This window comes from Cnephaeus nilssonii, assembly GCF_951640355.1.
Source record: "Cnephaeus nilssonii genome assembly, chromosome: 11".
Taxonomy (NCBI): Eukaryota; Metazoa; Chordata; class Mammalia; order Chiroptera; family Vespertilionidae; genus Cnephaeus; species Cnephaeus nilssonii.
In genome coordinates, this window is record NC_137082.1 from 10,331,199 (window position 1) to 10,354,806 (window position 23,608).

Here is a 23,608-nt window from a genome sequence, read left to right on the forward strand (position 1 = left end):
AGCAGTCAGAAAAGGTGTTTCCTCTGTAGTTCACACCAATCGCCGGCTGGGCCCTGCCCAGGCCTAAAGCCTCAGGCCAAGGCTTTAGGCCTGGGCAGGGGACCCCCAGCTCCCTCCGATCGCCGGCTCCGCCCCTACCCCCTCGGCTCTGATTGCAGGCTTGGCCCTGCCCAGGAGACCCTGGCTCAGGCCCTTCCCAGGCTGCTCAGGGCCCACGCGGGGCCTACCTCAGAGTGACCTGGGTGCCAGGATGTTCCCGGGACCCAGGCGCTGGGCGCCTATGTATGCAAATTAACTGCCATCTTTGTTGCGTTCATTTGCATATTCACTCTGATTGGCTATGGGCGTAGCAGAAGTATGGTCAATTTACATGTTTGTCTATTATTAGGTAAGATTTTAGTGGCTTTTAGAAAAGTGGCTTTTAGACAAGCCAATAAGACCATTTTACGGACATTATTCCCAAGGTCGAGGCTAAATGAAAAAAGTGAATCGATATAAAGGCAGCTTAAGGGAGAGCATTGAGTGGTTGTGCAATGACTCACAGAGAAGTTAAATTCTGGGGGAGGAACGCTTTTAAGGACTGAAATTGGGAAACGCTGGTTTCTTTCAAATACTTCCTTATGCACATGAGGAAACTGAGGCCAAGAGGGAGTGGCTTGTGCCCTACAGCTGCCCAGTCCCCTTCTTCATCGCTAACTCTTCCCTGGCAGTGCCCGCCCTCCCGGTGGCCTCCGGGCAGAGCCAGGGCCGGTTCCTGGGAGGTCCTGTGCATCCAGCCAGGTGACGGGTGCAGGGACGGGCTCCATGCCACTTGAGAGCAAGTCTGCCAGGGGCTTCGGGAAAGGTGTCCTTCATCTTAACAAAGGGCTCAGTCACCAGTGTGGACAGGATCAATCACGTGGCCCCTCGCACAAAGGCGCATCCCCGGCCCTGGACAAGGCTGCTTCTACCGCCCAGTCCCCAGGGGTCGCGGGCAGGTGGCTGTGTGGAAGCCAAGGGAAAGTGTGTCATATGCCACTCTCCACCCGGGAATGGGGCGGTTACGAATCCATAGACAGATTCGCCCATCTTAAAAAATACATGGCAAAAAGATGAACCGAAAACTTTTACAAACTAGTTACCGATAAAGGGAAGGGCGGAAAGGGACAGAGGGGTCAGGCCAGAGCTTCTCTAAAAACTTATCTGGTTAGTTTTATTTCTGTCCCATCTAAGTACGTTACATACCTAAAACTTCAATTTCACTTTGAGAAAACAGAATTCGAAAACAAACCTAACCATAGTATACAGCGTTGTAAACCTCCCTTTGCCCACCCTGTGTTTACTCAGTGGCAGAAGTACACAGAGAGGAAAGATTTCAAGGGCCTTAAAACACAATAATTTGCGTGTATGTCCTTGGTGGGGTGTATATGCCCCAAGGACAAAAAGAATTGCAAAAAACGAATCTTAAAATCAGGTTTGCCATAATTACATTGTTGGTGGTCAGGTTGGTACTGCTATTCTAGAACAGTTAAGTATAAACTGTGGGATAAGCAAATATTTAGGTTCTAGGTAAAGTCATTATGTGAATAACAGCTTATAAAGAAAGTTTATTGCAAATTAATTTGTATCCTCTCTAATAAAATGGTAATATGCAAATTAACCATCACTCTGCTACATAAGCCACGCCCACCAGCCAAGCCACGCCCACCAGCCAATCAGGGCGAGTATGCAAATTAACCCCAATCCAAGATGGCTACAGCCACAGAGAGCAAGGTTTCCCAGGTAACAGAGCAAGCCAAGCTTTCCATAGCCGTTGTAGGCCTAAGCCTCCACTCAAGCTACAAAGTTTCAATTATAGAAGGTAAACAAATTCAAACAAATGGCAGCAGAATGGAGCTTGAGAGAGCAGGCCAGGGTTGCCGGCGGCAATAGGGGAAGCAAAGCTTTCCGCACACCCTGGCCAGGCTCACCCGCTTAAGGCTACAAAGTTTCAATTGTAGAAGGTGAATTAACTGCCACAGAAATGGCTACTGCCCCAGGCTTGGCTCCGCTCCAGGCTACAAAGTTTCAATCGTAGAAGGAAAATAAATTCCAGATACCAGGGCCTCCCCTTGGGTTGCCAGGGGGCGTGGCCGGCCTGCAAACCACCACAGGCCACTCGCTCAGGCCGCCCCACACCCCAAGGGAACCCCCACACTTATCTGTGACACCCTTCAGGGCAAACCAGCTGGCCCCCACCCGTGCACCAGGCCTCTATCCTATCTAATAAAGAGTAATATACAGATTGATCATCACTGCAACACACAATATAGATGCCCCCATGTGATCAAAGATCCTGCCCCCATGTGGACACAAGATGGCCACCACAAGATGGCCAGCAGGAGAGGGCAGTTGGGAGGCACCCGGCCTGCAAGGGAGGGCAGTTGTGAGGGACCAGTCCTGCAAGGGAGGGCAGTTGAGAGGGACCAGGCTTGCAAGGGAGGGCAGTTGGAGGTGATCAACCCTGCAGGAGAGGGCAGTTAGGGGTGACCAGGCTGGCAGAGGAGGGAAGTTGGGGGCAAACAGGCTGGCAGGGGAGCAGTTAAGCATCAACCAGGCTGGCAGCAGAGTGGTTAGGGGGTGATCAGGCTGGCAGGCAGAAGCGGTTAGGGGCAAACAGGAAGGCAGGCAGGCAAGCAGTTGGGAGCCAGCAGTCCTGGATTGTGAGAGGGATGTCCGACTGCCCGTTTAGGCCCGATCCCACCAGGATCGGGCCTAAATGGGCAGTCGGACATCCCTCCAGGAATCCCAGATTGGAGAGGGTACAGGCTGGGCTGAGGGACAACCCCCCCGCCGTGCACGAATTTCGTGCACCGGGCTTCTAGTCATTCTATAAAATACTGGAGAAGGTAAACCACTGTGACAAAAGTCACCATAATCTTATCATGCAGAGGTAACCAGTATTCACACTGCATATCTTTCCACTCAGTTTTCTATGCATAACTGTGCCCTTCTTTTACACAAACGACCTCATCCTGAATATATACTCAATAACCCATGTTTCAAATTTTTTATTACTGTATGAAATTCTTTTCCGATTCCTAAGTGTTTTTCTGCACCCACTTGATTACAAACTGCATGAGAGTGGGCCTTTGAACAATATTTCTCCAACCTTATTCGAGTACCCCATCTCAAATGTTGCCATATATGCATAACACAGGTCAACGGTTTGATTTAGTCCTTTCCTTTAAAGTTACTCCCACTTTCTTTTCTTAGCCTAACCTTCTGCTATTGTCTCCTTGAAATTATAGGCTTGGTAAACCAGTTGTATATGCTTCCAATATGAGTTAATATAAATACGTAGCTAATACAATGTAAATGTTCATCTGGGTGTGATTGTCCGTCATCTTGTGTACAGCTAGAGGTGTGTGCACCGCATTTGATAAAGGTCTACAGTATCGTTTTTCAAGGCTAAATAGATTTTAGTGGGGGTTTTTTTCATGAGTGTGTGTCCATTCTAAGAGTTTTAACGCACTTTGAGAGTTGTGCAACCACCACGCCAATCAGAACACAGAACAGTTCCGTCAGGCCCTACATTCCCCCTGCTGCCCCTGTGTGGGCCTGGCCTCGGGACAGCCGTGGTCTCCTACTGTTGGGTCATCAAGTTGTTTCCTAGTTTTCTCTTTGATGATTAACCCGCTTCCTTTCAGTATTGTTGTGTTTGAAGTCCTCTGGGATAGCTTCAGATGACAACTAATCTGGGGTTTCTAAGTACTTATATAAATACCCAGACAAACAAAACTTAGTTGGTTTTTCTTCTACTTTAATTCTCTGCCTCCCCCAAGACTTTATACTTGTATTAATCATCACTGAGGATTTTTTTCCCATTGATTTTTTTAGAGAGAATGGGAGGGAGGGAGAGAGGGAGAGAAACATTGATGTGAGTGAGACTCATCGATTGGTTGCCTGCTGGAGGTGCCCCAACCCAATCAGGGCTGGTAATTGTTTCTGAGCACAATTAAATGAAGACAAACAGTATACATATTTCAAAGGTGGAGTGTCCCTGGACTGGGAATTCTCTCTAACATTCCGTTAGTCCCTCTCCATCCTCTCATGGTCAGCAATCCAGCCCTTATGCTAACAATACCTCGCAGTACAAGGGCCATCTCTCAGTAGCCGGTGCCCAAGAAAGACATCACGAATCAACCCCTGCACTCTTCAACTGGTCCCTGATATGCCTTGGAGGCCTTCTCCGATTAGCTTTCCAGGCAGTTGGTCCGAGTGAGCATACTGATTGAAATGTATTTGCTATTCTAACTCAGTCTTGGGTTGAGGTTGAAATAATGTCTGCTTCCATCTTGACCTGCTGGGTCTCTAAGCCCACAAGTCTTCAGTCCTCACACCTGTGTTCACTTCTCCCCACTGGCAGACCCTGTTCCAATACTTACTTAGGGTGGGAGGAGGGTGTGGCTAAAAGGGGGGTAGCACCAAGTAGATCTTTGGGGTGATGGAGGTGTTCTGAGTCCTGATTATAGTCGTGATTACACAAATAGATACCCATGTCAAAACACATCAAACTATCCACCCTCCCAAAAGGAAAGTCCATTTAAAACATGCTCACACTTTTTTCTCTTAGCCTGCCCGTATGCTGTTGTCTCCTTGAAATTATAGGCTTGATAAACCAGTTGTGTGTGCTTCCAATATGAGTTAATATGAATACAAGTGAGAGTGGGTGCTGCTATTCCAGAGCAAACAAAAAGTAGTGACCCGGTCTCCAACGTGGGTACTCCACCTCACCGCAGGTCACTTGGTATCCGTCTCCCATAAGCGAACCTCTGTCCTGGCACCACTGCGGCCGGAAGGTGTTAGTCAAGGCAAATGACCGTCCCCAGGTAGCCTGTGAGCCCCAGCTGAGTTGCTTCAAACCTGGCAGGTCCGTCCTCTTCCTCGGGGTGTATGGAATTCTGACAGATCCTCCAGCAGGATCTCTTGGATGTGTCCTCCCACCATGTGACTCGGCTTGCAGTAATTTGAAATTTCGGAATTGGATTTTATTTCATGGGGTTTATTTGCTTTTTTAATTCAAAATAAGTTCCGTTCACTATTTAAAAATTCAAAAATTTTATGAATATATGGTATTAAAAGTAAAAGTCTATAACATGTTCCAGAGAAAGCCACTATTACTAATTTGCCATCAGACTTTTTAAAATTTATAAATTAACATGTTTATTATCTTTTAAGGGAATAACCTTTTTCACTCTATTTTTTACTACTCTTTAAAGAATACATTCTAGATGTGTGCTCTAGAATACATTCTAGATGTGTACACTACCATGGGCCTTGTGTGAGTATTTAAATTTAAATAAATAAAAATGTAAGTAAAGCCTTAGCTGGTTTGGCTCAGTGGATGGAGTGTCGGCCTGTGGACTGGGGGGTCCCAGGTTCAATTCCAGTCAAGGGCATGTACCTTGGTTGCGGACACATCCCCAGTGGAGGGTGTGCAGGAGGCAGCTGATCGATGTTTCTAGCTCTCTCTATACCTCTCCCTTCCTCTCTGTAAAACATCAATAAAATATATTTTAAAAAATGTAAGTAAAATTAAACCTTCAGTTCTTCGGTTGCACTGTCCACATTTCAAGTGCTACATGTGGCTAGTGGCTACCATATTGGGCGGACTTAGGAATTTCCACCATCACAGAAAGTTCTCTCAGACAATACTGTTGTAGATAACTTTCTGTCTATATATAAATTTTCTACTTCATTTTTAAAAATATGTTTTTATTGATTTTAAAGAGAGAGGGGAAAAAAGAGGGAAAGAGAGATAGAAACATTGATTTTAAAAAAGAACCATTGATTGGCTGCCTCCTGTATGGCCCCTACTGGGGATTGAGCCCGCAACCTGGGCATGGACCCTGACCCAGAATCTAACCAGTGACCTGTCAGGGCATGGGACGATGCTCAGCCAACTGAGCCACACAGGCCAGGGCTCTACGTCATATTTTTACCATGCATCAGTTTCCTTCATATGGATGTACAACAATATATTTAATCATTTCTTCTGATAACCACTGAGATTTTTCCAATTTTTTCACACTTGAACACAGTGCTGCAAAGCACATTTTCACATATAAAATTGGCTCACTGTGCAATGGCTCTGCAGAATAAAGTTGCAGAAGTGAAAATGCTCATCCAAAAGCTATAACACTCTATTCGGACTTCTGTTTTTAAAATAAAACCTTTATTCTCTAGGAGCTGAGACCAAGAGTAGATGTTTTAATTGGTTAATCTGTCGGGTTATATGTCAGTATAGGGTGGAAGAAAGAAAAATGGTCTGTGGGCACGTACCTGGGTTGCAGGTTCAATCCCCGACCCCGGTTCAGGCGCATGCAGGAGGAAACTAATCGATGAGTCTCTCTCACATCCATGTTTCTCTTTCTCTCTCCCCGCTTCCTCCCTCTCTTCCACTCTCTATAAATCAATGCAAAAAAATATCCTCCAGTGAGGATTAACAACAACAACAAAAAAGTATGAAAAAGAAAGATATTGTCGAGCTGGTCCGGAGGTAGTGAGTTATCACTATTGATTGTACACAGTCAGTTACAGATTGAAGTCCTCCTTCTATATGCCTCCCTTCTCACTACTGCATTTGACTAGCCAAAAAAGAAAGAAAGAAAGAAAGAAAGAAAGAAAGAAAGAAAGAAAGAAAGAAAGAAAGAAAGAAAGAAATTGTCAAACTAGCAAAAGTGAGAGAATTTATCATCAGCAGAATATACTGTAAGAAATGATAAAGAAAAAAATTTCAAAAAGAAGGAAAATGATACCAGATAGAAAATTGGATCTACATAAAGGAACAAAGAATGCTGAAAGTGGTAAATGGGTGGGTAAATATAAAATAGTTCTTTTCCCCTTTCTGTGTGTGTGTGTGTGTGTGTGTGTGTGTGTGTGTGTGTGTGCGGGTGTGTTTAAGATTTTTATTGATCTTTAGAGAGAGAGAAAGGGAGAGGGAGAGAGAGGGAGAAACACCAATCGGCTGCCTCTTGCATACCCCCCAATGGGGATTGAGCCTGCAAACTGAGCTTGTGCCCTGATCAGGAATCAAACCAGCAACCCTTCGGTGCACGGGAACGACACGGTACCATCTCAGCCACACCTGCCAGGGCTCCCCACTCTGTTTTTAATGTCTTTAGAAGATCATTGAAATACAGCATGGAAGGAGGGGGGAAAGAAATTCTCAGTGGAGAAATCTCACAAATACAACCTCGACCAGGTACTCTAAATTAACATCAACAGTAATAGGTCATGTTGATAGTATGTACCCTTGAGATGATATGATATGAATGGCTTTACCTCTGTGGTCTTTCTTCCACAAACATATAACATCAGACAAATCCCAACTGAATACATTCTACAAAATACTTGATCAGTACTCCTCAAAACTGTCAACTTCAAAAATCCCGGCCAGCCCGGCCAGTGTAGTTCAGTGCTTGAGCATCGACCTATGAACCCAGAGGTCACAGTTCTAATCCCAGCATATGCCCTGGTTGTGGGCTCAATTCCCAGTAGGGGGGCGTGCAGGAGGCAGCCAATCAATGATTCTCTCTCATCAATGATGTTTCTATCTCTCCCTCTCCCTTCCTCTCTGAAATCAATAAATATTCTTTAAAAAACTTTTTAAAGGAAATCTAATAAAAGTATGCACTTTAATTACTAATAGTGTATCAATGTTGGTTCATTAATTGTAATCAATGTACCATCCTACTGTAAAATGTCAGTAACAGGGAAAACACAATATGGGAATGCTCAGTGCCATCTTCACAATTTTTTTCTTTAAACCTAAAACTGTTCTAAAATGAAGTTTATTTTTTAAAAAAGACAATTGCCGAAACCAGTTTGGCTCAGTGGATAGAGCGTCACCTTGCGGACTGAAAGGTCCCAGGTTCGATTCCGGTCAAGGGCATGTACCTTGGTTGCGGGCACATCCCCGGTAGGGGGTGTGCAGGAGGCAGCTGGTCGATGTTTCTCTCTCATCAATGTTTCTAGCTCTCTATCCCTCTCCCTTCCTCTCTGTAAAAAATCAATAAAATATATATATTTTAAAAAAAGACAATTGACTATTTAAAGCAAAAGGAAAGTATTGTAGGATTTACAACGTAAGCAGCAGCAAAAAGCCATGACAAACAGCACAGAAGACATGAAGGGGAAACGGAAGTACGCCGCTGCAAGGTTTTAGGTCACATGTGAAGTGCTCTACTATCATGTGATGGTAGACTGTGATGTTAAAGGTGCACATAATAGGCCCTAGAACGACTACTAAAACATAAAAGGGTAGCCCTAGCTGGTGTGGCTCAGTGGATAGAGTGTTGGCCCGTGGACCGAAGGGTCATGGGTTTGATTCCAGTCAAGGGCATGTACCTCGGTTGCAGACTCCATCCCCAGCCCCCGTTAGGGCACGTGCTGGAGGCAACCAATCGATGTGTCTCTCTCACATTGATGTTTCTCTCTCTGTGTTTGTCCCCCTCCACTCCACTCTCTCTAAAAATCAATGGGAAAGTGTCCTCGGGTGAGGAAGGAAGGAAGGAAGGAAGGAAGGAAGGAAGGAAGGAAGGAAAGAAGGAAGGAAGGAGGGAGGGAGGGAGAGAGGGAGAAAGGGATGATATAACTTAATAATTCAAGAGTAGATATAAAATGAAATCCTAAAAATTATTCAATTAGCCCAAAGAAGACAGGAAAAAGAAATAAAGAACAGATGAGGTAATAGAAAACAAAGAGCAAGATGGTAGATTTAACTTTGACCGTATCAGAAGTTACACAAGTGTAAATGACCTAACCATTCCAATTAAAAAGTCAGAGATTATCAGGCTGCATAAAAAGGCAAGAGCCAACTATAGCTGTCTCCAAGAAACCCACTTTAAGTATAAAGACATAATAGAAGCAAAGACTAGAAAGAGATGCACCATGCAAATACTAAGGATAATACAATGGAGTGGCTATACTATCAGGGATAAAATGGGGCACTTCTAAATGAAAATGGGGTCAGTTCATCAAATGATATAATCCTAAGTGTGTATGTTCTTCATTACAGAGCTGAAAGAATTATAGGTGACATGGTATGGAAATAAAAACAAACAAATATATTAATTGTTTGACACATGGACTGGGAGTTAACCCATGGGATAAATGTCTATAAATTGATTACTGGGTCAAAGTACACACTGATTTAAAAAATATATTTTTTAATATAATTTTATTGATTTCAGAGAGGAAGGGAGAGGGAGAGAGAGAGAGAAACATCAATGATGAGAGATAATCATTGATTGGCTGCCTCCTGCAAGTCCCCTATTGGGGATCTAGCCTGCAACCCGGGCATGTGCTCTTGACCTGGATCGACCTGGGACCCTTCAATCCACAGGCTGACGCTCTATCCACTGAGCCAAACAGGCTAGGGCTGATTTAAAATTTAATGAATACTGTCAAATTGCTCTCAATGACAAATAGTCAAGAAAAGAAACAGCTCTGGCTGGTTAGCTCAGTAGTTAGAGCATCAGCCTGAGGACCACAGGGTCTCGTGTTTGATTCCTAGTCAAGGGCACATGCCTCATACCTCTGTTGCAGGTTCAATCCCTTGCCCCAGTGAGGGCTCATGCGAAAGGCAACCAATTGATGTGTCTCTCTCATATAGATGTTTCTCTCTCTCCTCCCTCCTGCCTCCCTTCCACTCTCTGAAAATCAATGGGGAAAAAATATCCTAGGGTGAGGATTGAAAAAAAGAAGACAGAAAAGGAACAATTGCTGTTAACAAATAACCTAGTAAGAATAAGAATAATAGCCAAGATGTTTTTGAGCACCTACTGTGTGCCAGGCTCTTCCTGTTTATTAATTTTACTCTCATCAGAGAGGCACTCTGCTTCTCCTCCATTTTATAGAAGACTGTTGGAGTAGATGATTACAAAAGGAACTGTGGATGCAGGGAGGGCACACTCCAAGTTATGATTCTTCCAAATCCTGGAAACCTTCACTTACACATTTTAATTTTTCCTGCGTGATTGGGTAGCTTAAAATGGAGATGATGCCCTAGCTGGTTTGGCTCAGTGGCTAGAGCGTTGGCCTGTGAACGGAAGGGTCCCAGGTTCGATTCCGGTCAAGGGCACATGCCCAGGTTGCGGGCTCAAACCCCAGGAGGGAGTGTACAGGAAGCAGCCCATCCATGATTCTCATTATTGATGTTTCTATCTCTCTCCCTTTCATTTCCTCTCTGAAATCAATAAAAACATATTTTTTGTAAAAAGGAGACGAGAGGCCCTGGCCCGGTAGCTCAGTTGGTTAGAATGCCATCCTGATATGCCAAGGTTTCAGGTCCCATCTCCAGTCAGGGCACATACAGAGTCAACCAATGGATGCATAAATAAGGGGAACAACAAATCGATGTTTCTCTAAACTCAATAAATTAAAAAGAAATAAAAATGGAGACTAGAGTAGCCAATTCAACTTCTGTGTTTCCTCTCCTGTAAGATCTCTGCTCTTTTAGCTCCAGAGGCTGGGAACTGCATGCCAATGAGGTTTCCTTATGGACACTGACGTGTGAATTCAGAGTTTTCTGGCATCATGAAATAATCTTTTTTTGGTGGTTTCTCAACCATTAGCCAGAAACAAGTGCTTCACCTTTTTTGTGTGTGCACTCCGCACGAATTCAACGCTGTGCCCCTCCCTTTCAAAGGTTTTCAACCCTCTGAGCACCCCCACCCGACCCCCCCTCTCTGCCCCCCAGCTTAACTTGTTTCCTTCCATTGTGAAAAGAAAATTCCATGAATGCAGAAGCTGAGACACATGAATTTTTGTTTCTCCTCAAGGTGCTTACCTAAGATGAGCTTTGTGAGTGGAATGCAAAGAGCCATCAAAAGGAATCTCAATCGCATTAGAGCAGATAAGCAGTTATCAGACGGCTGGACTGATTGGCTGGTTAAGTATTTTCCTAAGGAAGCCTTCAGAGGGGCTTCGCCAGCTAACCGGGTGTGGCCTGCTAACTTTGGCTTTCATTTTTTCTATGTTCATTTTTCTTCTATCAGCCGCAGCCAGGGCAGGCTTTAACTTTACAAAATTAAAGGGCTGGGAGGTGTCCCTCTTTTGTTGCCCACCAGGCAATCCCTAAATCGCTGAGTGTGATCCCTACTGTAAACACGGGGTCATCTGTTTTCTAGAATGAGCGTTTGGGACAAAGTAAGTTTATTTGCGGAGGTTTCTTCCAAGATACAATCTGCCATTTCTGAAAGTAAAATTCCAAGGCAGATTGCGAGCCACGAGGGACGGGTGCCTCCAAAGTGACAATTCTTGTGGACTTAAATAAAACAAGTCACAACTGCCCCGAAGGCATACTAATCATTTTTAATCAACTTTTTTTTTTCCTTTCCGGCGAAAGACATTCTCAGAATTTGAAAAAGCCTATTCCCTGGACAAGTCGTAATATTCATCATGATTATAAAAATGACAGGGTTTTAAAGCCAGATGCCAGCCCAGTGAGAACGAACTTACTAGGACTTTGGGCCTGAGGAGGAGCTGGGGAGCTTTCACGTCTGCAAAGGAAGGGTAACTTGAAGGGAAATCCTGACTCCAATTATAAAAGCAAAGACAAAATCCCTCGAATCCTTTCAATTCACCCATCTTCCCCGGCCAAATTGTGTCCTTTCTCCTCCCCTCCCCCTCTCACATTTCCATAAACAATATGACTATGGGCTGAGCCCCGCGGTCAGCAAATAAAGGCACAGGGCTAAGTAAATTTGCTTCCCAGCAATTATTTTTGTGAGGTCACGGAGTTAAGCATTAAAAGAAAACTACTGTGACCGAGGGTATTCAGTAACTGTACGATTTGTGCTGCAAAACTGACAAAAGAACTCAGCCCCCCTTTACGTTATACCCACAGAAATCATTGACCACGGCGCCTTTGTTCCCTAAAGTCACCTAAGAGGAATCTTTCACTTGAACGCCCCCTGCATCGCCGCTAATCCCCGCCTCACACGGCTTCCCAAGGAAAGTCCATTTGGTCATCTGGTCTGAGTCTACACCTGCAAATTATCAGGATAATTATGGTCTTTCTTTTTAAAAAAATGAAAGGAAAAATATAAAGAAAACTCCACCAAGATCTTTAGTACCCAGAGCAGGAATTAGCAAACTTTTCCTGAAAAGGGGCAAGGAGTGAATGAATATCTTCAGCTTGGCAGGTCACACGCAGTGGACTGCTCAGCTCTGTGCTGTGAATGAGAGCAGCCAAGGGCATCACTTAGTCAGTGACAGCTGGGTTCCAATACACCTCTCTGGATGGACACTGAAACGTGAATGTATATCACTTGCACGTGTCATAAAAATAATATTCTTTCGATTGTTTCTCAACCACTTAGAAATGTAAAAACCATTCTTCGCTCGGGGCAGAGTTAGCCTGGGAGCTGTTAGCCCGACCTGGAAACCCTTCTTGGTCTGAAGCGTGTGGATCATATGCGATGGGTCTCCCCACACTCACAGGGAAGTATGGAGGCTTGGAAACACAACTGATTAATGCTTTCTGGATTGCAATGTCCTATTCCAAATACAACGAGGAATCCCAGGACTCTGAGGCAGAAACTGGACTTCATGCCACATATTCTGAAAAGGCCTCATCAGGCTTGTGATTGCAGATGAGCCCATTCACATCCTAGGAAATTTAGCATTCTGTTCGGACAGAGAAAACTCACCCAAGCGCCTTCCTTGGACATGTGTCTCAGCCTCGGCCCTCCTGACCTTTGGGGCCAGGTAATTCTCTGTTGTGGCGCTGCCCTGGGCACTGCGGGGTTTGTTTAGCAGCATCCCTGGCCTCCACCCACTAGGTGCTAGTTGCATCCCCCAAGTTGTGACAACCCAACACATGTGCACACATTGGCCCCGGGAGGGACAAAATCATTTCCAGTTGAGGATCACTGACCGAATGAGCTCTGTCAATAGAACTTTCGGTGATAATGGAAATGTTTTATATCAGGACTGTCTACGAATTATTAGCCACTCATGAGTACTAAGTACTTGAAATGTGCTAGTGTGCCTGAGGAGCTGAATTTTAAATTTTATTTAACTTTAATTGCTTGAAAGTTAAAGTAGCCACATGTAGCTGGTGGCTACCATACTGAATGGTGCTGCTTTAAATTTTATTTATTTTTTATTGATTTGAGAGAGAGAGGAAGAAAGACAGAGAGAGAGAGGGAGAGAGAGAGACATTGTTGCCCAGCCGGTGTGGCTCAGTGGTTGAGCATCGACCTATGAAACAGGAGGTCACGCTTCAATTCCCGGTCAGGGCACATGCCCAGGTTGTGGGCTTGATCCCCAGTGTGGGGCATGCAGGAGGCAGCTGATCAGTGATTCTCTCTCATCATTGATGTTTCTATCTCTCACTTCCTCTCCCTTCCTCTCTGAATCAATAAAAATGTATTTGGAAAAAAAAAGACAATGTTATTCCATTTATTCATGCATTCGTTGGCTGCTTCTTATATGTGTCCTGACGGGGGAATGAACCTGAAATCTTGGCATATCGGGATGAAGCTCTAACCAACTGAGCTACTGGGGCAGGACCTTGAGTCTTATTACTTAAGAAGCCTCATATAAATGGAATTATTCAATATTTGTTTTTCTGTGATTGGCTTATTTCACTTAGCATAATGCCCTCTAAGTTTATCCATGTTGAAGCATATGACAAAATTTCTTTCTTTTTAAAGGCTGAATAATATTCCAGTGTATGTATTTACATGTTCTTTATCCATTCATCCCTTGAGAGACATTTAGGTTGCTTCTACCTATTGGCTACTGTGAATAATGTGGCAATGAACATGGGTGTGTGAGTATCTATTCCAGATGCTATTTTTAATTCTTTAGGATAAGTACCCAGAAGTGAGATCGCTGAATCATATGATAGTTTATTTTTAATTTTTTGAGGAGCTGCCATACTGTTTCCCATAGTGGCTACACCATTTTGCAATCTTACCAGTAGTGTATAAGGATTTTAATTTCTCAACATTCTCACCAACACTTGTTATTTTCTGTTGGGGTTGGGGGTGATAGTGGCCAATATAATGAGTATGAAATATATTTCTGTGGTTTTGACCTGCATTTTTCTGATAATTAGTGATGTTGAGCATCTTTTCATAGGCTTGTTGACCTTTATAGGTCTTCCTTGGAGAAATGTCTACTCAAGTCCTTTGCCCACTTTTTAACCAGTGTATTCATTATATATTCTGGATATTAAGCTGTTATCCAGTATACTAGAGGCCCAGTCCATGAATTTGTGCACAGGTGGGGTCTGGCCAGCCTGGCCCCAATCAGGAGGAGAAGACAGCGGGAGGTTGGCCAACCAGCCCACCCCAATCAGGGCCTGATTAGGGCTGGGCCAGCTGGGGGGAGGGGCTGCAGGCAATTGGCCAGTGGGTGGGGAGGGCGACTGAGGTGCTGATTGGGGGCAGGGCTAGCTGTGGGGAGGGGCTGTGGGCGGTGGGCCAGCCGGCCCTGCCCCCGAATTGGGGTGGGGAGGAGACAATTGGGGGTCAGTGGCCAGGGGAGGGGCTGTGGGAGGTTGGCCAGCCAGCCCCACCCCTGATTGGTGTGGGGGGCCTGATTGGGGGCAGAGCTGGCTGGGGGGAGGGGCCACGAGCCAATGGGGGTGGGGAGGGCCCATGGGCGGCAGGGCCACAGGCAGTTGGCTGGCCAGCCCTGTCCCTGATTGGGGTGGGGGGGCCGACCTGGGGTGGGGCTGGGTGGGGAGAAGGGCTGCAGGAGGTTGGCCAGCCGGCCCCGCCCCCTATTGGGGTGGGGGGGAAATCAGGGGTGGGGCCAGCCAGGGGGAGGGGCCACGAGAGGTTGGCCGGCTGGCCCCACCCCCTGATTGGGCCGGTTCGCTGGCCACAGTGGGCGTCATAGGGACCCGTTGTTCCGGTTGTTGCGGCATTCTGGTTGCTGGCTTTTTATATATATAGATGATTTGCAAATATTTTATGGCTAGATGTTCATCAGGCAGTGAAATGATCAGATTGGTGGTTTACAAAGATGATTTCTACTGGTTCATTCATCCTTTGTTGTTTACAGAAGGATAGAGTTGATGATGGTACCTATGGATTTCTTTTTATGTCAATTCATCAACTAGGAATGCTATGGTTTTTAAGAATATTAGTAGTGGCTAGAATAATGATACATTTAAAGGTATATGTCACCATATGTTAGACACTGTCTTAAGCATTTTATGTGCTTTAAACTCATTTAGTCCTTCTGTAATTACTACCATCCATCCAATTTTATAAATGCAGAAGCTCAGGTATAGAGAATTTATGTACCTTGCCCAAGATCACACAGCTAGTAATTAATGGAGCTCAGTTTTGAACCCAGGCTTCTTGTTCTCAAGTCTGAGTATTTAACCACAGCACTGCAGTGCGTCTCGGGGCAGCTGGGGATCTTTCTTCCTATCTGAAATCTCTTCCCTAGTTTGTGACCCAAGGTAGACTCTCAGCCTCATCATTCTAAAATCCGGTTAATTAGACGATTCCCTTTCCTTCTAAAAAATCTGTGATGTTTTGGCCACATCTCTCTTAACCAGGCATTTAGAAATGGCTTTCCAACTCACTGTCTCACTTAAATCCTCCCAGGGAGGCTTTACTTTGAGTGATTTGGGGAACAGATTTTGCAGTCACTGGTTCCCGGGTTCAATTCCCAGCTCTGCCATTTGGAGCCTGTGTGACTGTGGGTAAATCACTTAACCCCTCTTATGTCCAGGATCCTCACCCATTACATGAGTGCGCTGGTAACTATCCCCACGTTTTAGGTTATTTCTGAAGTTAACTGACATAATGCATTCACAGCACCTTGCTCATAGTTTACACCCAATTAAATAACTGTCAGTCACCATAAAAATAAATAATAATTTAACAGTCAGCCACATAGGTATCAGGTTAGGAAATCTGAGGTCAGTGACAATGAGTGACAGGATGGGCTCAGGACCACGTGGTTGCTAAGCGTCAGGCCGGGACTTTCACTCTGGCCTTGTAGCACTAAGTCTTGTGGTTGTTTCTCCCATATCTCCCCAGAGGACCTAGGAACCAAACAGATTTCACGTATGAATTATTTATCCAATCGGATTGTGGATAAACCATAAAATCTTGCATGGCAGAATATATAATTCATACACTTTTCTTTTTCTTTATATTTCATTCAAGGGAAATATATACTGAGTGGCCAGATTATTATGATCTTTGAACACATAATAATCTGGCCACTCAGTATATATATATTTTAGAGGCCTGGTGCATGAATTCGTGCATGGGTGGGGTCCGGCCAGCCTGGCCAGGGGGAGGGGACATGGGCGGTTGGCCGGCCTGCCTGCTGGTCGAACTCCTGGTCGAGGGGACAATTTGCATATTAGCCTTTTATTATATAGGATATACACTGAGTGGCCAAATTATTATGCTTTCAGAGATCATAATAATCTGGCCACTCAGTGTAAATGTGCAAGTTAAATATAAATTGCATGCCATTAAAAGGAACTATGACAATCAAATAGGGATTGTGTAAAATGCTGATATTACAACTTAATAGCAGCGAAAAAATAACAAGCTAAAGTTTTTTAATTATAAGATTTTTTTATTGAGCTAGAAATGACATACAACAATGTGTAAGTTTCAGGTGTGCAGCCTGCCGGTTTTATACATTTATATATTGCAATATGGTTACTGCCATAGCTTTAACTAACACCTCAATCACACCAGATAATTATCATTTCTTTTTTGTGGTGAGAACATTGAAGATCTAATCCCTTAGGAATTTAGAAGTACATAATGTAGGGTTGTTGACCAGTTGTGAGATTTATCAAATAAAATCAGGAAGGGTCCCTATAAATTGTGACATATGGGTTTTCCCTTTTTTGTTTTTGTTAATACATTTTTATGGATTTCAAAGAGGAAGGGAGAGGGAGAGAGAGATAGAAACATCAATGATGATGAGAGAGAATCATTGATGGGCTGCCTCCTGCATGCCCCCTACTGGGGATCCAGCCCGAAACCCAGGTATGTGCCCTTGACCGGAATCGAACCTGGGACCCTTCATTCCGCAGGCCGACACTCTATCGATTGAGCCAAACCGGCCAGGGCAGGTTTTCCTTTAAAAGAAACGATTCCCAAATGAGGAAGACATAAAGGATTCAATTATTTCCTTTTTTCTTCAAATCATAGATTCCATGAAATCTGAGGTGTCTGTACTCATCACAGAGGCTGGTATGCTTTCCATCACTAATGGAAAAAAATCCCTCAGCCTTAAGTGAGGCCTGTTTTAGGAAGAATGTTGACTGATTAGTAAGATACTATTGCATTTATATGTCAAGGAACTCTTCTCTCTGCTGAGCAGCAAAAGTTGTTACTTTTTTTTTTTTTTCCTAGCAGCATCACAGATAAATTCCTCACCAGTCAGGAGGGCAATGAATACAGGTCATCTCTGGAAGCTTTCTACCCCATCCAGGGAGACCCTTTCATGCCGGGGACCCTCCTGTTTCCCAGCCGAAGGACACTGCGTGAAGATGAATTCAGTGTGTGGCTGGGGCCGCTTGGGCGTGTAAATTGCAGGAAGCGGCCCCAGAATTAAAGATGCTCCCTCCAAAGCTTTGTCAGGAAGGGGTGGTGTCCGAGATCATAAATGGCCCTGCAGCTTTTCAGGAGTTTAAGAGCTCCCAGGCCGCCCCCACAATAGGCTGCAGGATGACTCTTAACACCTCGTTAAGGTTGTTTTTACCCAATGCTAATGACAAAAAGGAGCCCCAGGACCCGGCTCGTTTTCATTCTGAATCCTCTCCTCTGGCATATATATTTTTTTTAAAAAAAGGTCATAAAAGGGAAATGCAATAGAGAGCCCACTTCTTGGGGAGGCTCGTTAAAATGTTCAGGTGGAAAAGGAGTTGGGGAAGTCAAGGCTGGGCCCCGGGGAGGGAAGCCGGCTTCCCCTCCTGGCTGGGCCTGCAATCCCCACATGCCAAGTACGAAATGTTGTTTTCCACTTTCTCTTTCTGATCACAACACCGCTTTGGCCCGGGGCCTTTCCCCACCCGGCTCCGCAGCCCTCCGCGCCGTCTGTGGCAGTGATTTGCCGGTGTGCCGCGAGATTTTTAAAGCACGCGGTACTGGACTATTTAGTCAGGGGCACTGACCTCTTTTTCCTTAGATTGTCAAATTTAAAAAAAAAAAAAATGACAACAGCCAACACAACAATAGCTGTCCGGTGTGAATGAATCAAAATTATACCTTTTTTGGGAGGGGTGGGTTCCGATCGGCAAAAATATATTTTCGGTGTGCCGCAGAATTTTAGTGATTAGTTTATGTGGGCCATGAGATGAAAAAGGTTGAAAATCTCTGGTCTATGGTATCTATTAGGACCAAAACTTTTTCTTTTTTTTTTTCAAAAGAGGGGTCAGTGTGAGAAAGAGGACGATACTCAAACCCCAAGACAGTGAGAAAGGGAGCAGTGCATGAGCCTGGAAGTTGCTTTTTATTCCAGAGATTCTGGTGTGCGACCATGGAGTTAGAGGTTCATCTTGGACTACCCCCCTAGAGACCCGCTCAGTCACTGTCGAGCGGGTAAGCCTGGCATGGGACCCCCCATCTCGGTGCCCGCCCGCCCGGCCTCCTAGTCTGTAAACTAAGACTGGGAGTGGCAGTGGCTACCTCTGGGGTGGTTCTGGAGGTTGAATGAGAGGATGCTGGTAATGTTTTGCATAGGACCAGGCAGACAGAAAACCCCCAGTGAATGGCACTTAGTATTCATTCATTCACCCATCCATCCATCCATTCATTCATACATTCATTCAACAAATATTTCCAGGGCACCTGTTTTGTGCCCAGCACTGTTCCAGCACCAAACAGACACAAAGTCTGCACCCTCCAGGCTGACCTTTCAGTAATGGTTCTCCCAGGTGCAGGAAGGTAAGGGCAGATTGCAAATCGCTACTCTGCTTCTTGCCAGGTGTGGGACGATAGGTGAACCCCTCAAGCTCTGGGGTGAGAGGGTCCTTCAGGCCTCTTCTTGGTTTAGAGCCTAATCTCTCAGCCTCAGCACTATGGACATCGGCGTCCTGATCGTTCTTTGTTGGTGGGGAGGGGGCTGCTTGGTGCATTGGAGGCTGTTTAGCAGCATCCTCCACCCACTAGATGCCAGTAGCACCCCCAAGTTGTGAGAACAAAAAATGTCCCAGACCCTGCCCCGGATTGACAGCCACTGCTCTGGATGCATGGAAGTTCCCCACACCTCAGTTTCCTCTCCAAGCTGGAATAACAACTTTATCTGTTTCACAGATAGTTAGACGTGAGACGTGAGTGAAATAAGGCCCTGCCTGGCACGCAGTCAGCCTCCATAAAAGTGATCGATGAGCCGGTTCATGCTTTCCCTCCTCCTCTGGGGAGAACGTGGGTGAAGCCAGGGTTTCCCGTCGGCCACAGGTGCTCTGCTCTGATAGGTCCTGGATTTGGCAGGGAAATCTCACCTCATCCTGTCTTGAGGGCTCCCCGATGGTGAGGAGTTTGGGCAGCCACAGCCAATGAGCATCTATGAGTGATTTATTGACCGTCCTTCCAACTCGGCCTTTGCCAATGACAAGGTCCAGACAGTTATAGAAGATGGGACTTGACTTTTTAACACACAATTCAGCCGCAAGTCCAACCCCTCTTGGGGTGGGCACCTACCCCTCTGGGGAACAAGGAAAGTAGGCTTGCTTCTTGTGGGAAGCTTCTAGAAACCCCAGAAATTCCCATTTGTTCAGGAGGCAGAGTAAGAAAGAAGAAGGAGAAGTAGAGCCGTTCAGAGCATGGGCTGTAGAGACGCAGCCACCAGCAGAGTAGATGACCCTGGGCCTGTTTCGTCACCTGTCCGTCACCTGTCCATCAGGAACAATCATGACACAGCCCCCATCTGGTTGTGAGGATTAAAGGAGGAAAAGCGAGTGAAGAGGATCTTACCCAAGCGTCAGGAGAGAAAGCTCAATATGAAAAAAAAAAAAAAGCCTGCCCTTCTGAGCCACAGGCTCTGCTGATCCCCAAGGTCCAGGGGCATAGGGTGACTACTCGTTTGGGTGTGCCTGGGACTTAGCCCTGAACGACTTGAGTCTCAGGAAATCCTGCAGGCAGGGATGCTTGGCCACCCAAGGAATGACGTTGGACATGATTTTCCGGTTCGGTGTCCTGGTGGAGAGTCCAGGAGGGTGAATGGGACTGGCTGGTGGTTTGAGGAAAACGGGGTGAGGGGGGTGGGCGCCACATGGGAGAGTATGCTCTGTGGGCCCGGCAGGTTTACGAGCACTCTCCGTGAAGGTTTAATGGTCCCGTGATTTATCCTATCTGCGCAGTCATTGCTCTGAGGAGAAACCTGCTTCTCCCAGCTTCTGCTTTCCTTTACCATCAAACCTTTCATCTTCCCTGAGTCGTCTCCATCCCCCATAAATAACCTCATTGCGGCCACACAAAGGCAGGGCCCCCGCCTGCAAGACTGGACTCCCCAAATCGTGGTTTCATAAACCAGTTTGACCAGAACATGGGACACTTAATAGGATCTACTGGGGATGTTTGCATGGGTGAAAGGATGCGTGGGGGAAGGGGGGAGGCCGGTGGAGGGTAGATGAGGGGGGTCTGTGGAATGATAAGCTTGGAATCACAGTTATCCACTCAATTACCTTCCCCTGGACATCTCTGTGTGCTTAAAACACAAGAATGTCTTCCCCTGGCGGAAATCCTATAAAACGAGGTGGACAGTCATAATGTCCATTAGAACTTTCCACACTGAGGGAAGTTTTCTGTAATCTGACTGTCCAGGATGGTGGCAGCCAGCCCCCAGGGACCACTGGGTGCCTGAAATGGTGCTGGGGTGAGCAGCTGCTCCTCCCCGGACCTCAGGAGGTGACCACATTTGGAACCCAGCAGCCAGTGACCTGTAAGAAGAGAAGAAACACAGACGGAAGAAGAGACGACCCCATGAAGACAGAGGCGGAGATCGGAGTGATGTCGCTGGGAGCCACGGGGCAGCGGAACTACCAAGAGCCCCAGAATCTGGAAGAGGCAGGAGGGGTCCTCCCTAGACCCCTCAGCGCCTGGCCTGCTGACACCATGATTTTGGACGTCCAGCCTCCAGAACGTGGGGCTAAATCTCTGCTGTTCTAAACCACCCAGTCTGTGGTCCCTGGTCACAGTGGCCCTAGGAAACTAATAAGCCCTCAAAAGCTTCAATCACTTGGCCCTCTCTCCATCCAACATGTGAGACCTGGGAGCCCTTACGTCTATATCCTCGCCAACGCTAAATGGTATCTCTCTTTCAAAAAAAAAATTTTTTGTTGTTTTGCAATAAATTGTAGAAAAGTTGCAAAGATAGTACCAAGTTTCCCTATACCAGTGGTCAGCAAACTGCGGCTCGCGAGCTACATGAGGCTCTTTGGCCCCTTGAGTGTGGCTCTTCCACAAAATACCACGTGCAGGTGCGCATGTACAGTGCGATTGAAACTTCGTGGCCCATGCGCAGAAGTCGGTTTTCGGCTCTCAAAAGAAATTTCAATCGTTGTACTGTTGATATTTGGCTCTGTTGACTAATGAGTTTGCCAACCACTGCATTATGCCTTCAACTAGCTTCCCTAATGTTAACATGACCCGGGTATATTTGTCAAAATGAAGAAATTCATGTTGGTAAAATTCTACTCACCACTTTACAGGCTGCATTTGGATGTCACCCCTTTTTCCATCATTGTTGTTTTTTCATTTGAAAACCCACATTGCTTAAAGCCTCCATTTCTTCAGATGTGTTTTTATTTACTACCTGGTGGAAAGTAGTTTGAGAAGAGTTCTCATCTCTTAAAAGAAGTTTTATTTTTAAATAAGTATATTTTTATTGATTTTTTAGAGAGGGGAAGGGAGAATAGTATAGAGGGATAGAGAGATAGAAACATGGATAAGAAAGAAACATCGATGGGCTGCCTCCTGCACGCCCCCTACTGGGGATTGAACCTGCAACCTGGGCATATGCCCTGACTGGGAATTGAACTGGTGACCTCTTGGTTCACGGGTCAATGCTCAACTATTGAGCCACACTGGCCAGGCTTAAGAGAAGTTTTAATAACCTTACATTTGGACGTATTTCAAACATTCAAAGAAGAACAAACTAATAAAGTAACAGACCTGTTTCACACCATCCAGATTTAATACATGGTAATACCTACAAGTCCACGCTTCCTTTTCTGTATTCGCAAGACATTAACACTTTGGAAACCAAACGCTGATGGGAGCTGTGTGAGCCCTAATATTTCGCCTACTTTGTAATACAGCACAGACATCTTATTGCAAATATATCTATGTGTTTGGTTAGAAGGGCTGCCCCAGTTCCCACTGGGATTATGTAGTATAGGAATGTGCTCCACATGGTCTCCCTAAGATCTAGAAAATTCTAAATTCTGAAACACATCCAGCCCCAGCAGTTTCAGAGAAGGCCTTGTGGAATTCATTAAATTACTTTAAAATCTTTTTACTATAGTGTTTAAGAGAAAAAAATTATTACAGAGAGAGCAGGCATCCCTCCCACCCTCTGACCTCATTCCCTGCTGCCTCCCCAGAGAACCCCCAGCCTGAAGTTGGACTTTATCATTTTCCTGCATGGTTTTTATCCTCACCCGAGGTTATGTTTATTGATTTTTAGAGAGAGGAAGGGAGAAACATTGATCTGAGAAACATCCATCAGCCAGTCACCTTCCACATACACCCCAACCAAGGGTGGAACACAAAGCCCAGGTATGTGCCCTGACTGGGAATCGAACCCACAACCTTATGATGCGTGGGATGACACTTCAACCAACTGAGCCACCTGGCTAGGGCTCCTGGTGTTTAATAATTTTACTTAACAAGTATATCATGAAAAGAAATGATGTTGTTTTGTATTCTTTGCCCCAAGAATAAAGCTCACCTCATCCATTTTCAAGTTTGAGTAACATTTACACCATGTCCTCTGACTAAAATGTGAGAAATCCATAACAAAAAGGTGACTTGAGAAACCCACACATTTGGAAAGTTTAAGACACATTTTTAAAAAGTCATGGCTAAAAGGGTAAGTTCTTATTGAATTTTGAAAGTATAACAGCAATAATTAATGTGCTACACAAAACTTATGGTATGCAATTAGGCAGTACCTAGGAACTTAAATGCTTACATTTGAAAAGAATAAGGATTAAAATTATTAGCCAGTCACCCAACCTAAGATATCAGAAAAGTAGCAATAGAATAACATCCTTAAAAACAGAGGAAGGAAATAATAAAAACAAAGGCAGAAATTAACAAGATAGAAAACAGGGATACAAAACAAAGAATCAACACAGGCAAGAATTGAAAGTTTAATAAAATTGACAAACATTCACCTGAAATATCAAGGAAAAAACAGAACAGCACAAATAAATGTTATGAGACTGTACATATGCAGCAAACTTTTTAAATACAAGGACATTTTTGCAACTATATCAATGTGTTTGATTAGAAGGACTGCCCCAGATCCCACGATATGCCAATAAATTTGAAAACTTAGATAAATAAATAAATGAATTCTTAGAAAAATATAACTTGCCAAAATGGACTCAACCTGCAGAGTCAGGTTTTTTCAA